Source organism: Anomaloglossus baeobatrachus, chromosome 2 (assembly GCF_048569485.1).
Source record: "Anomaloglossus baeobatrachus isolate aAnoBae1 chromosome 2, aAnoBae1.hap1, whole genome shotgun sequence".
Classification (NCBI taxonomy): Eukaryota; Metazoa; Chordata; class Amphibia; order Anura; family Aromobatidae; genus Anomaloglossus; species Anomaloglossus baeobatrachus.
Window position 1 is genome coordinate 551,000,440 of NC_134354.1, and position 12,041 is coordinate 551,012,480.

Sequence of the window (12,041 nt, forward strand, 5' to 3'; positions counted from 1 at the left end):
TCCTGCACCCCCAAGGTCTTTGAGAATATGATGTCCAAGTCTCCAAGCCTTTTTGTAAACCACCAGAATATGATACATTGTCTACATGCATTCATGACCATTTATATCAGTGATTAATGTTGTTCCCCTATTAATGCCTACTATATAGGGGTTAATGGTTACTTCATCTTTTCCTTTTTGTATACCCATGGGTTAATGTTCATATTTTACAGGATGTACTTTTTGTTTCTTTACAGAACAGTTGTACCTTTTGTGCCTTTGCTTAGTGGTTGTTGTGTTACAATCTTTATGTATCTACTGCATTAACTTGCTTACTCCCTGTATCCTATACTGCACTAATATCTTTCTCTCTGCTTCCAGAATGGCATATGATCTTGAATACCACGCTATCTGCAATATATAGCCCAGCACTCTTTATTACCACTGCCTCCGACCCAGCCTCTGTTTTCTCTATATCCCTGACTGCCTTCAGGAGCATCATTGCACTATGACCGCTATTACAATCTGTTGGCTGGATCCCCAGACACCCCACGACTTATGCCATGGATTCCTCCTCCTATCCCGGCCCTTGTGTCTGTCTCCCTCCTGATACTCTCTCATTGGCAACCACAGCGCTATTATCCTGCACCCCCTGCCTTTATACCTCGACACAATTGCATTCCTGTGAGCGCCTACATTACACTGCGGTGGGACACTGCTATTTCTCACAGCACCTGCTGCTTTCCCTAGGATTTGATACACTGGTAGGTTAGTAAAATTCTTGTTGTTACACTTTACCAAGCTTTTGGAAGCAAGTTATTTACACTTGTGAGCACACTTATTAGGTTCTTGACACTGGTCACCAGGAGACTGTGACACACCTCTTACCAAACCAATCCTCACTTTCTCATTAAACACAGTATACCTGTGTTTTTTTATTGATGATTTTGAGTCCTAATGTGAATACCATCCCCATTATGACAACATTTAAGTTTTATATTTTCATAATTTTTAGTTTTTTTTTGTTATTGTACAATATCAGCACACTGATGAAGGTCCAGTGAGGACCGAAATGTCTGGGCCTATTCTTGTATTTTACAAATAAATCATCAACTTTATCATCCCATTTTAGTGCTAAGTTTTAAATCTTCATTATTATTATTATTATATATTATTCTACCTGTGCACCCCCAACAGAAGGGCAATGTTTATCTACATAACTACAACCAATCACAGATGCTGGAACAGAGTTTGGGTGGGGGAAGCAGTGAATATTCATGTAGTTTAATGAGTGGGTCAGAAAAGAGTCTGACTGCTGTGTTAACTTCCTGGAGACACGCTATGTGTAATTGGCATGCCCTTATTCCCGTTGTGCTTCCTTTTGTTATAAAGAAAACCTTGCATCACCTCTCGTGGGTGCTCTGGAGAAAAATAAGTCAAGTAATGGAAACTCCGGCACACTCACTATCACCCTTGGAGACACAGAAAGTCAGAGACATGTAGCTGATATCAAAATCCTTTTCTTTTTATTTTGTGGTGAAAAACGTGTGACAAAAAAGTGCTGTACAATAGTCCGCCAATCTCAACGTTTCGGCCTATCTGGCCTTCTTCAGGTCGGACGGGCTGATGACAATATATACAATAAAGAAAAACAAAACAAAAATACAGGACATCCATCAGTATAGAGTAATAGAACAAAATAAAAGTTGTACTATAGGCATATTGGGATAATAAGAGAACATATTTGAGAGACAAAGACATGGAATCATTAGCATAGTCAGTGAATATATGAACGTAAATGGTCATGGATGGGGGGTTTTTTAAGGGTTGATTCGTGGCCAACTATGGTGGATGTTATCAAGTATCCATCGTGGCAAGTGCGCATTCGTGTAACGTGAATATTACATGACACACATGGTAAAGAGGCTCACCTCAAGGATGAAAGGACTGGAAGTAGATAAATGTGCACAGGACACCGTTGTAAGACCTATGGTGTAATGAGAATAGTCATCCTCTTGAATAGGTGATGTAAAAGCAGCTTACTAGACTATTGAAGAATTAATTATGTGGTCATACCAATGCTAAACTGTAGTGAGGATTATGGACTACAGGGTAATCAATGTCAGGATACTCTATGCGTAGACAATGTCGGATAGTACTAGGAAAAAATAATAAGTCATTAAGTTAAAAGGAAGTCATGACTATATAAGGTTCAATGCGCAATTATTACCTGTTATCAAGGCATATGGGTCTCAACCTTGTGTTGAATAAATGGTATAATGATACCGATTCGTACGCAGAATCTCTGGTTTATCTAAGAGCCATCACCTGTGGTAGATGAAATGTATCCTGATATACGTACTTTATGTTAGAATTCTCACAATGGATGACAAGGGATCATAGATTACCTCAGTATTCCATGATATGTAGATTGGTCTATGACGTGGTCAGACGTCTAGAGTGGTTTATTTGGGTATGGTGATCCTTATTGAGGACTAAAAAAGGGGGTGAGAAAAGAGAAGAAAAAGAGAGGAAAAAAGGGGAGAGAGAAAACAAGAAAAAGGAAAAAGGAAGAAAAAGAAAAGAGAGAGAGAGAGAGAGAGAGAGAAAAAAAAGGGGAGAGAAAGAGAGAGAGAGAGAAAGAGAGAGAGAGAGAGAAAAAAAGGGAGAGAGAGAGAGAGAGAGAGAGAGAGGGCGAGAGAGAGAGAGAGAGAGAGAGAGGGCGAGAGAGAGAGAGAGAGAGAGAGAAAAAAAGGGAGAGAAGAGAGAGAGAGAGAGAGAGAGAGAGAGAGAGAGAAAGAGAGAAAGATGAGAGAGAGAGAGAGAGAGAGAGAGAGAGAGAGAACGAGGGAGCGAGAGAGCGAGAGAGAGAAAAAGAGAGAAAGTAAGAAAGGTTAGAGAGAGAGAAAAAAGGAGAAAGAGAAAAAGAAAAAGAGAGGGGAGAAGATGGAAAAGAAAAGGAGAAAAGAACATGTTACCATCTGTTTTGGGATGATGCCCCAGTAATATATAAACATGGGAAAAGAATTGCAGACTACCTGAAATGGTGCATAAGGATCAGAGGTCGGAAGCCACGGTGCGGTCACATTCGTCAGCATTTAGTGGAAAAACATTGTTAGTTTTAAATGACTTACTGGCTGTATAAGAAAACAGAGAGGGTGTTGGAAAGGTACTCCAAGTTATATAGAACAGACAACTATCATGGAGAATAGATCTATACCTGAGACTCCACTCGTATTTTGTTTGGATAGGGGTCCTAGAGATACAGTGGTGGGAGTCCAGGTAACTAGTGTGGTCGCAATTGGGGAAAAAAAGAAGGGATTCATTAAGAGGCAATGTCCCAAAGAGAAAGTATGTCCCCATCGTCAAAATGGGCCACTTACCATGTGCTGGTGTGATGCAGGGGTGAACCGCACGTCCTGTGAGCGTTGGACACTGGCCGAAAGTGATCTATTTATCGGAAGCGATGTCGTAACGTCACTTCCGGTTTCGGAGCTGTCAATTAACATTGAGGCCGGAAGTGAGCTATAGCGCATGCGCAGAGGCGAAAATACACTGGCCAGTTGTTGGTACATAATGGTTGCCTAGCGATGCGTGTCATACCAATGGGTGGAGCGTAAGTGGAAGTGATGACACGCTCATGTGCTTGTGAGGGCGTGCTTCCAGGGCACACAGTGATCCAGGTTGATGGTCTCGGATAAAAGCGGGACATAGGTGCAAGGACGAGTGAGGGGTGAATGGTGGCCCAGGATTGTATATGGGATACCCCGCCACACTGGAGATGTTAATTCTGTAAAGGGATAAAAGAAAAATAAAATTAGGGAACATAAAACACCCTAAACACTGTACATATATGGGATAACAGTATGATGAGTTCATGATTAACTTTCACTATGATTATATTGTTGTTATTGTGAATCTATGGTCTATATTGGCTGTCAATAGATATCTTAATGGTGTAACCCTTGAGTGATAATATCAGTACCATTACCAGAATGTGGACTTCGAGAGATCCTGTACATGCAAATGACTTGTAGATATACATAAAGGAAAAAACATGTTAGTACATTATGACAATGAAAGTTGGATAGACGAGATCACAGGTTTGGAAGACCTTCAACAACCTGATTCATATTTACGATTCAGGCCATGGGGCTCGAGGGTCCCCAGGGTATGAATCCAACGCGCCTCCTTTTCGCGGAGTGATTTAACCCTGTCCCCACCCCTGCGGTGTGTGCACACTTGGTCAATGACCTGGTATCTAAGCTGGGAGATCCTGTGCCCTGCTGAAATAAAATGGGATGGAATAGGCAAAAGAGAGCGTCCACACCTAATGTCGGACTTGTGTTTGTTTATTCGGTCTCGGACATGTTGGGTAGTTTCCCCAACATATCCGAGACCGCAGGGACATTTTATGTAGTACACCACATGGGAACTGTCACATGTGAAAAAATCTCTAATCTGGAAGACTTGGCCTGTTCTGGGGTGAGTGAAGGTGCTACCCTTCGTGACATTTGAACACTGTGCACACCTGAGACAAGGAAAGGTACCAAATTGTGGGTTATGTAGGAATCTCTGTTTTGGAGCCTGTGTTGAGGAGCCTACATCCGCTCGGACAAGTTTGTCCCTGATGTTGGGTGACTTTTTGTGACAGAACAATGGGGTTGTCTGGAATTCACTAATTTGCGGATAGGCAAGGCCTAAAAGTGGCCAATGTTTTAATACTATTTGTTTCACCAATGGAGAGAAAGGATGAAAAGTATTGACCAGAGGAATGCGACTAGATTTTGCTGAGGGATCATGTGGACGGGAAGTCTTGTTATTAGCTATACTGGCAGGATAGCCTCGCTGTATAAATTTGTTGCCCATCTCTCTATGTCTCACTGTACAGACCTCACTACGGCTCACTATGCGGTCAACTCGAGTGTGTTGACTAATCGGAAGGGAAGTTTTGATGTGTTGGGGATGACTACTTGTAAAATGAAGAAGGCTGTTTTTATCTGTTGGTTTTGTGTAAATGTCCGTGGAGATAGTACCATCATTATTCTTAATAATCATACAATCCAGGAAGTTGATCTCCCTGGCATTGTGATGTATGGTGAATGTTAATCCCGGTACAAGTGTGTTGATTTCACTGAAAAACGTCATCAGGGTCTCAAGAGGGCCATCCCAAATAGTAAAAATATCGTCGATAAATCGACGCCATAATAGGGCATGCTGTCTGATTAAGGGATGGGAGTGTATGTATTTGTCCTCGAATGATGCCATAAAGATATTTGCGTAGGGGGGCGCAACATTGGAACCCATTGCGGTCCCCCTACGCTGCACATAAAATTGATCCTGGAATAGAAAAAAGTTTTTTCCAAGGATAATTTTAAGTAGGTCCATACAGAACTCTTTGTTCTCAGTTGGTAAAGTGGTAAATTGATCCAGGAACCAGTTTACAGCTAATAGGCCATCTTCGTGATTGATGCTGGTATATAGTGAGTTGACGTCTAATGTGACGAATAGGGCTGTGACTGGGACTTGACGTAAATCGGCGAGTATCTCTAAAAAATGGGATGTATCCTTGAGATAAGATGGTGTTAAAGGAACAAATGGTGATAGGATTTTTTCAACAGTTTTGGCTAGGGGTGAGAGAACTGAATCAGTGGAAGCCACTATGGGTCTACCGGGGGGTTGGGTTAGGTGTTTGTGGATCTTTGGAAGGGTATAAAAAACAGGGGTAATGGGGTGTGGATTATGTAGGAAGTCTCTTAGTTTCTGGTCTATTGTGCCACGCACAAAGTATTGTTGGGCTAAAGATCTAATCAAGGAGGCAATGTCTGCAGTGGGATTATGAGGAACAGGTTCATAGGTTGATCTATCGGATAATTGTCCCATAATCTCGGTGATATAATATTGTCGGTCAAGAATAACTATGGCGCCCCCTTTGTCAGCTGGTTTTATTATGATTGACTGGTTGTCTTTGAGGCTCTTCAGGGCTCTGGACTCCTCAATAGACAGATTATTCTTAATATGGAGCTCACCCATCTGAATCCTCTTATTCAGTGTCTCAACATCCTGTGAGACTAATGTAATAAAAGCCTCGACGGGATGATAAGTCCTAGGTGGCATATAGGGACTGACTGTTTTGAGTTGTAGATTTTTGGGTGAAAAAATGAAGGAGGAAGTCAGCGGGTCCCCCACCAACTGTCCTCACCTGTGATCTCGTCCACACTCTGTTCTCCCCAACTATCGGGAGAACAGAGTGTGGACGAGATCACAGGTGAGGACAATTTAGTTTATAACATTTCCTCATACAACCTATCTCCCTCTGAACACTCAGTCCTTCAGAAGGGCCTATCATATAGCCCAACTCCCCAATATGACACCTTTACTGTCCAACAGGAGCTTGACAGGTTCTACAGGTCGGTCCGGCTGAAAGCCCATTTCAGCAATACCGACTACATTGACCCAGTTGGTGGGGACCCCGCTGACTTCCTCCTTCATTTTTTCACCCAAAAATCTACAACTCAAAACAGTCAGTCCCTATATGCCACCTAGGACTTATCATCCCGTCGAGGCTTTTATTACATTAGTCTCACAGGATGTTGAGACACTGAATAAGAGGATTCAGATGGGTGAGCTCCATATTAAGAATAATCTGTCTATTGAGGAGTCCAGAGCCCTGAAGAGCCTCAAAGACAACCAGTCAATCATAATAAAACCAGCTGACAAAGGGGGGCGCCATAGTTATTCTTGACCGACAATATTATATCACCGAGATTATGGGACAATTATCCGATAGATCAACCTATGAACCTGTTCCTCATAATCCCACTGCAGACATTGCCTCCTTGATTAGATCTTTAGCCCAACAATACTTTGTGCGTGGCACAATAGACCAGAAACTAAGAGACTTCCTACATAATCCACACCCCATTACCCCTGTTTTTTATACCCTTCCAAAGATCCACAAACACCTAACCCAACCCCCCGGTAGACCCATAGTGGCTTCCACTGATTCAGTTTCTCTCACCCCTAGCCAAAACTGTTGAAAAAATCCTATCACCATTTGTTCCTTTAACACCATCTTATCTCAAGGATACATCCCATTTTTTAGAGATACTCGCCGATTTACGTCAAGTCCCAGTCACAGCCCTATTCGTCACATTAGACGTCAACTCACTATATACCAGCATCAATCACGAAGATGGGCCTATTAGCTGTAAACTGGTTCCTGGATCAATTTACCACTTTACCAACTGAGAACAAAGAGTTCTGTATGGACCTACTTAAAATTATCCTTGGAAAAAACTTTTTTCTATTCCAGGATCAATTTTATGTGCAGCGTAGGGGGACCGCAATGGGTTCCAATGTTGCGCCCCCCCTACGCAAATATCTTTATGGCATCATTCGAGGACAAATACATACACTCCCATCCCTTAATCAGACAGCATGCCCTATTATGGCGTCGATTTATCGACGATATTTTTACTATTTGGGATGGCCCTCTTGAGACCCTGATGACGTTTTTCAGTGAAATCAACACACTTGTACCGGGATTAACATTCACCATACATCACAATGCCAGGGAGATCAACTTCCTGGATTGTATGATTATTAAGAATAATGATGGTACTATCTCCACGGACATTTACACAAAACCAACAGATAAAAACAGCCTTCTTCATTTTACAAGTAGTCATCCCCAACACATCAAAACTTCCCTTCCGATTAGTCAACACACTCGAGTTGACCGCATAGTGAGCCGTAGTGAGGTCTGTACAGTGAGACATAGAGAGATGGGCAACAAATTTATACAGCGAGGCTATCCTGCCAGTATAGCTAATAACAAGACTTCCCGTCCACATGATCCCTCAGCAAAATCTAGTCGCATTCCTCTGGTCAATACTTTTCATCCTTTCTCTCCATTGGTGAAACAAATAGTATTAAAACATTGGCCACTTTTAGGCCTTGCCTATCCGCAAATTAGTGAATTCCAGACAACCCCATTGTTCTGTCACAAAAAGTCACCCAACATCAGGGACAAACTTGTCCGAGCGGATGTAGGCTCCTCAACACAGGCTCCAAAACAGAGATTCCTACATAACCCACAATTTGGTACCTTTCCTTGTCTCAGGTGTGCACAGTGTTCAAATGTCACGAAGGGTAGCACCTTCACTCACCCCAGAACAGGCCAAGTCTTCCAGATTAGAGATTTTTTCACATGTGACAGTTCCCATGTGGTGTACTACATAAAATGTCCCTGCGGTCTCGGATATGTTGGGGAAACTACCCAACATGTCCGAGACCGAATAAACAAACACAAGTCCGACATTAGGTGTGGACGCTCTCTTTTGCCTATTCCATCCCATTTTATTTCAGCAGGGCACAGGATCTCCCAGCTTAGATACCAGGTCATTGACCAAGTGTGCACACACCGCAGGGGTGGGGACAGGGTTAAATCACTCCGCGAAAAGGAGGCGCGTTGGATTCATACCCTGGGGACCCTCGAGCCCCATGGCCTGAATCGTAAATATGAATCAGGTTGTTGAAGGTCTTCCAAACCTGTGATCTCGTCTATCCAACTTTCATTGTCATAATGTACTAACATGTTTTTTCCTTTATGTATATCTACAAGTCATTTGCATGTACAGGATCTCTCGAAGTCCACATTCTGGTAATGGTACTGATATTATCACTCAAGGGTTACACCATTAAGATATCTATTGACAGCCAATATAGACCATAGATTCACAATAACAACAATATAATCATAGTGAAAGTTAATCATGAACTCATCATACTGTTATCCCATATATGTACAGTGTTTAGGGTGTTTTATGTTCCCTAATTTTATTTTTCTTTTATCCCTTTACAGAATTAACATCTCCAGTGTGGCGGGGGTATCCCATATACAATCCTGGGCCACCATTCACCCCTCAGTCGTCCTTGCACCTATGTCCCGCTTTTATCCGAGACCATCAACCTGGATCACTGTGTGCCCTGGAAGCACGCCCTCACAAGCACATGAGCGTGTCATCACTTCCACTTACGCTCCACCCATTGGTATGACACGCATCGCTAGGCAACCATTATGTACCAACAACTGGCCAGTGTATTTTCGCCTCTGCGCATGCGCTATAGCTCACTTCCGGCCTCAATGTTAATTGACAGCTCCGAAACCGGAAGTGACGTTACGACATCGCTTCCGATAAATAGATCACTTTCGGCCAGTGTCCAACGCTCACAGGACGTGCGGTTCACCCCTGCATCACACCAGCACATGGTAAGTGGCCCATTTTGACGATGGGGACATACTTTCTCTTTGGGACATTGCCTCTTAATGAATCCCTTCTTTTTTTCCCCATTTGCGACCACACTAGTTACCTGGACTCCCACCACTGTATCTCTAGGACCCCTATCCAAACAAAATACGAGTGGAGTCTCAGGTATAGATCTATTCTCCATGATAGTTGTCTGTTCTATATAACTTGGAGTACCTTTCCAACACCCTCTCTGTTTTCTTATACAGCCAGTAAGTCATTTAAAACTAACAATGTTTTCCACTAAATGCTGACGAATGTGACCGCACCGTGGCTTCCGACCTCTGATCCTTATGCACCATTTCAGGTAGTCTGCAATTCTTTTCCCATGTTTATATATTACTGGGGCATCATCCCAAAACAGATGGTAACATGTTCTTTTCTCCTTTTCTTTTCCATCTTCTCCCCTCTCTTTTTCTTTTTCTCTTTCTCCTTTTTTCTCTCTCTCTAACCTTTCTTACTTTCTCTCTTTTTCTCTCTCTCGCTCTCTCGCTCCCTCGTTCTCTCTCTCTCTCTCTCTCTCTCTCTCTCTCTCTCTTTCTCTCTTTCTCTCTCTCTCTCTCTCTCTCTCTCTCTCTCTCTTTCTCTCCCTTTTTTTCTCTCTCTCTCTCTCTCTCTCTCTCTCTCTCGCCCTCTCTCTCTCTCTCTCTCTCTCTCGCCCTCTCTCTCTCTCTCTCTCTCTCTCTCCCTTTTTTTCTCTCTCTCTCTCTCTCTTTCTCTCTCTCTCTCTTTCTCTCCCCTTTTTTTTCTCTCTCTCTCTCTCTCTCTTTTCTTTTTCTTCCTTTTTCCTTTTTCTTGTTTTCTCTCTCCCCTTTTTTCCTCTCTTTTTCTTCTCTTTTCTCACCCCCCTTTTTTAGTCCTCAATAAGGATCACCATAACCCAAATAAACCACTCTAGACGTCTGACCACGTCATAGACCAATCTACATATCATGGAATACTGAGGTAATCTATGATCCCTTGTCATCCATTGTGAGAATTCTAACATAAAGTACGTATATCAGGATACATTTCATCTACCACAGGTGATGGCTCTTAGATAAACCAGAGATTCTGCGTACGAATCGGTATCATTATACCATTTATTCAACACAAGGTTGAGACCCATATGCCTTGATAACAGGTAATAATTGCGCATTGAACCTTATATAGTCATGACTTCCTTTTAACTTAATGACTTATTATTTTTTCCTAGTACTATCCGACATTGTCTACGCATAGAGTATCCTGACATTGATTACCCTGTAGTCCATAATCCTCACTACAGTTTAGCATTGGTATGACCACATAATTAATTCTTCAATAGTCTAGTAAGCTGCTTTTACATCACCTATTCAAGAGGATGACTATTCTCATTACACCATAGGTCTTACAACGGTGTCCTGTGCACATTTATCTACTTCCAGTCCTTTCATCCTTGAGGTGAGCCTCTTTACCATGTGTGTCATGTAATATTCACGTTACACGAATGCGCACTTGCCACGATGGATACTTGATAACATCCACCATAGTTGGCCACGAATCAACCCTTAAAAAACCCCCCATCCATGACCATTTACGTTCATATATTCACTGACTATGCTAATGATTCCATGTCTTTGTCTCTCAAATATGTTCTCTTATTATCCCAATATGCCTATAGTACAACTTTTATTTTGTTCTATTACTCTATACTGATGGATGTCCTGTATTTTTGTTTTGTTTTTCTTTATTGTATATATTGTCATCAGCCCGTCCGACCTGAAGAAGGCCAGATAGGCCGAAACGTTGAGATTGGCGGACTATTGTACAGCACTTTTTTGTCACACGTTTTTCACCACAAAATAAAAAGAAAAGGATTTTGATATCAGCTACATGTCTCTGACTTTCTGTGTCTCCAAGGGTGATAGTGAGTGTGCCGGAGTTTCCATTACGTGCTTCCTTTTGTAGCCCCTTAGCCCCTAATACAACCATTTTACAGCTATTTTACAGCCCAAAAGTTCAGGTCTTCATTGACTTATATGGGATTCTGGTTCCCGAACTGAACTTTATTTTAAAGTCCGGCAGAACTAGCCAAACCCGAACATCCATGAAAAGGCTCATCTATAATCATATCCCTTTGCTGTTTTGTAAGATGATTAAGGTCCATGGCCTTTGCTGTAAAATGCAATAAGAAAATGTCAGGAAAATGTTATTAGAATAAATAAACTTTGTATGGTGTTGATGCAGCTGTTAATGCAGACCAAGGAGCGACCTGCTCTGAATTCTGGTAAGTGGACAGGAGGTGAGCCTAGCTCCTCTGTTTTTTTTTTTTTTAAGACACTAAAGGCCGCTTTACACGTGCAATCTCGCTAGCGAGATCTCTAGCGTGTGTACCCACCCCCATCGGTTGGGCGTCACGGGCAAATCGCTGCCCGTGGCACACAACATCGCTCGGACCCGTCACACTACCTACCTGCCTAGCGACGTCACTGTGACCCGTGAACCCGCCTCCTTTCTAAGGGGGTGGTTTGTTCGGCGTCACAGCGACGTCACTAAGTGGCCGCCCAATAGAAGCGGAGGGGCGGAGATGAGCGGGACGTAACATCCCGCCCACCTTCTTCCTTCTTCCTCATTGCCGGTGGCCGCAGGTAAGGTGAGGTTCCTGGTTCCTGCGGTGTCACACAAAGCGATGTGTGCTGCCGCAGGAACTGCGAACAACATCGTACCTGTAGCAGCAACGATATTTGGGAACTGGACAGCGTGTCAACAAGCAACGATAAGGTGAGTATT